Here is a 3,712-nt window from a genome sequence, read left to right on the forward strand (position 1 = left end):
TTAATGCTGTGCACATTTTTTAATGCCCTCCACATTTCTTACATGTATGTTACTTTCCCATGGAGTTAACCCATTGGTGCTGGTCCCTCCACCATGTCCATACATACAGGTATATGGACACGTTACATATGTATAGGTATATGTCTGTATATACAGAAATATACAATGTTTATATACACCTATATGTGTACATATATAAATAATATACATATGAATATAATGTGTGTACTTATATATATACTCATATATGTGTATTTTTATATATACATCTGTCTGTCTATCTATCTATCTATCTATCTATCTATCAATCATCTCTATCTCTCTCTATATATATACACTGCAGTACTTGCAGCCAGGTGGGAGGCACAGAGCTGGTGATGAAACTCTGGGCTTAACGTCTAAAACTGCAGATGGAAAAAAGAAGTCATATTACTGGCACACATACCCAGGCAAATACTTTTGCAGGCACAAACTGAGCAGGTAGCAAGTGGCTGGGAGAGGACTGTGTGTTGCTATGGAGGGTGCTGTTGAATTCATGCTTACAGAAATCTGACAGCAACATTTCTGAGCTAGATAGATAGACAGACATCTCTGCGGAGGGCAAGGCAGCTGAAAACAGAGCTGACCCCTGTTAAAGGTGTAAATCCTCTGTTTTTGCAAGAGGCATGACACACATACTTCTCTTAAAGTAACAACAAAAAGCACCAAGAACAACCACTGGAGATTTGGCAACATCTGGTTTTCAGTGCTGAAACATGCCAGCCTGCTCAGGCAACATGGGGCAATTTTAGGAGACAAAAGACAGAAGATGAAAGCAGCTACACTCTCGTGCTTTGTATCTGGTGTGCTGGGAGCCTGGCCACCACACTCCTGTGCTCTCAGGGCTGGCTGGCAGCCTGCTGCTGTTGCGGGGCTGACGTCTGGCATCCCCATCACAGGGCAGAGCATGAGGGAGATGGTGCCTTGGTTTGCAAATGGGATTATCTCTGACTCACCAAATGGTGCTGCTTGCCCGCGACCAGCTCAACTTGCGTGTCCATCAGTAGGTAGTGGTCTCAGCCTGCTCTGAACAGAGCATCTTGCTGCATACTCCAACCTTACTTGATGATCTGCATCTATTGGGTAGCAGCAATATAAACAGGTAAAACCCATAACCAGCAACAGCCTCAGCTCGTGCTTGACACTGGGGCATTGGTAGTTTCTCCTGAATGATGAAATGTGGGCTCCACACTGCCTCAAGCTGACCCTCCCAGGAGCATCAGCACCAGCAGGGCTCAAATGGTTCATCCCTTTACCAGCTTTGCCCTGGGAGCATGCAGGGCTGGACCTCTACAGAGGGGCTGTATTCATGGGCCTCCTTCACTTACATGACCTTCACCTCCAGTTCTTTGAGGCTATACCTAAGGAATTTAGATTTAAATTAATCCTTTGGCACCATCAGGTTCAGGACTTCCACCCTGAAGGCTAATGAGCTGCATTAAGATTAAATCCCATCAAGGAGAATACCAATGTCTCTGCCCCTCAGTGCTTGTTCAGATCCTTCCGAAATCACTATCAAAGTGCCACGGTTCACACTGTTTAGGCTTAAGGGGCTTTTTGCCACTGAGCAGCTGCACAAGAGGGGGGGACAAATGGCCTGCAGAGGCATCTTCCAACCTGTTTCCCCATGGATGGCTTTCTAATACCAAAAGCCATCTCATGGAAATAAAACTGAAAAGAAAACTCAGAGGTTCTGTCTTCTGGTTTTGTGCACAGCATGGTCACAAACAGCGTTTTATTTTGTACACATCAGGCACAAAAGTGACAGAGAAATGCACAATAAGAGAGTAATTTTCTATTAGTCTTTGGCATATAGGAGTTGTAACTTGCAGGGCTTTTCCTTGGACTGTCTCATCCCTCTGGTTGAAGTCCAAAGGAGCTACAAGCCCAGCCATGCTCACCACAGACCACGAGTCCAGAAGCACCCAAAATTCATGGCCACTTTTGAAACAGCTGCATGAGAGCAGCTTTAAGAAGACATGAAGACCAAGCTTACACAAAGCTCAGGCACTGCGCAGCTGAGCTGAAACCCTCCCTCTGCCTCTTGAACTTTGGGAAGATTGTCCCTGCGTTTGGACACAGATTTGTGCCTGAACTTTGTGCCTCTCAGCCATCCCAAACACGCAGTTTAAAAACCCCAGTAATCTCTGGTCTTTCAGAGTTAATGATCAGATGCAACTCTGAAGCTGCTGAACTTGTGAACCAGGATGTGTTGGGAACAGCCGAGGCATGTAAAGATTAGCCCTTTCTCAGGAGCAGTGTTAGCTGTAGTGACTGAGAGGGTTTGCTAACAGGAGCGATGCCGTGGCCCTGCACATCAGTGCAGCCCCTTTGCTTCAAAGAGCTGAAGCAGCTTTTCCCCTTCAGTATCTCCATGCTCGCACAGTGCTGTGAAATCAGCAGGAAGCATAAATCCACGGCTGCTGTGTTGTGCTCTGTGGGGTTGGGGTTCTTTCTGTTTGTTTCAGTTTGAATGGGATCAAACCCAAGCATTTATTTCCATTTTCCTGCAAAGCATCAGCCGGGTCACCCTGCAGCTACTCACCAAACCAACCTAAACCACCACCTTGAGACCCATTCAGACACAGATACAGGTGTTCTGCCTCAGTGGGCCCAGAACTCCAGTCTGGGAGGAGGCAAGCAAGGGGTGCTCTGCACTGCGGGCTGTGTGCCCATGCCCAAGCCCACCACACCAGGTTGCTCCAGCCTAGTGCCACTCTGCATCAGCCTGTGTGTGGGTTCCAGTCCAAGCCAGGACAACCTCTGCTTTAGCCACTCACTCCTACCAGGCACGGCAAAAATTTCCCAAATGGCTTCAATTTGACAAGCTATTAGGATATTATCTGGTGTGAAAACATACGCAGAGCAACTCTAATAGGATGCAAGATGTGTTTGTGTGAAAACTCGTTTCTAAAAGAGATAAATTAATGTGAAAACTGTGTACTTCTCCAGAAGGCATTTTCTTCCCATTTCCTCAGGACATACTTTAAAGCTGAATCACACCAGATTTTTAAGTATCAATCTTTTCAAAGCCATACTTGACCTGGCATCATGCCCATCCCATTACCTCTTCAGCAAACATAGATTTCACCATGGAGTGACCTAAGTAAAAAGGGTAGGGTCTTTAGGGCTGAGAATAGACTGATGTAAATTGAGACTGATGTATTAAACACCCGTATCTTCCATCTGTTCTCAGGCCTTTTCTATTGTGCGAGGTGTCTGTCCTACCGCAACCATGCAAGCGCGACTCTTCCAAGGACCCCAGCTCAAAGCAGAAGCTCCCCCTCCAGCCCCAGCCCAAGCGGCGCTTCCCAGGAGCAGCGCACAGCGACACCTGCCGGGGTATATGGGTAGTTACACACATACACCGGCCCGTGTAACCTGACGGTGTTAAGTGCGGTATTTACATCACATATAGAGACACGCATGTATGTGCATAGATACACGTGCATGTGTTGATATATATATTCATGATATTCATGCATATGTATTTAATTTATGTACACATATACATATATGCATACATGTATAATTTATATACATAAACACGTGTATATATATACACATATATGTACGTAAATGTGTGTATACGTGTGTATATGCATGACCAAATTTAGATATATACATGCGTGTGCATATGTATAATTTATCTTAATATTTACATATGTATATG

General features: G+C 45.3%; 1 long non-coding RNA gene across 1 annotated transcript; it reads right to left on the bottom strand.

Annotated features, from left to right (window-relative positions):
• Positions 1–356: 356 nt before the first annotated feature.
• On the bottom strand, positions 357–3,368 carry LOC133208983 (uncharacterized). Its single transcript, XR_009724546.1, has 3 exons — positions 3,268–3,368; positions 3,107–3,141; positions 357–1,400 (listed from the first exon to the last, which is right to left on the bottom strand). It is a non-coding gene; the product is annotated as an uncharacterized LOC133208983 (long non-coding RNA).
• Positions 3,369–3,712: the final 344 nt, after the last annotated feature.

The sequence above is a fragment of the Neopsephotus bourkii genome, unplaced genomic scaffold (genome assembly GCF_033783945.1).
Source record: "Neopsephotus bourkii isolate Nb327-2 ecotype Australia unplaced genomic scaffold, CSIRO-AGI_Nbou_v1 NB_318, whole genome shotgun sequence".
NCBI classification, from domain to species: Eukaryota; Metazoa; Chordata; class Aves; order Psittaciformes; family Psittacidae; genus Neopsephotus; species Neopsephotus bourkii.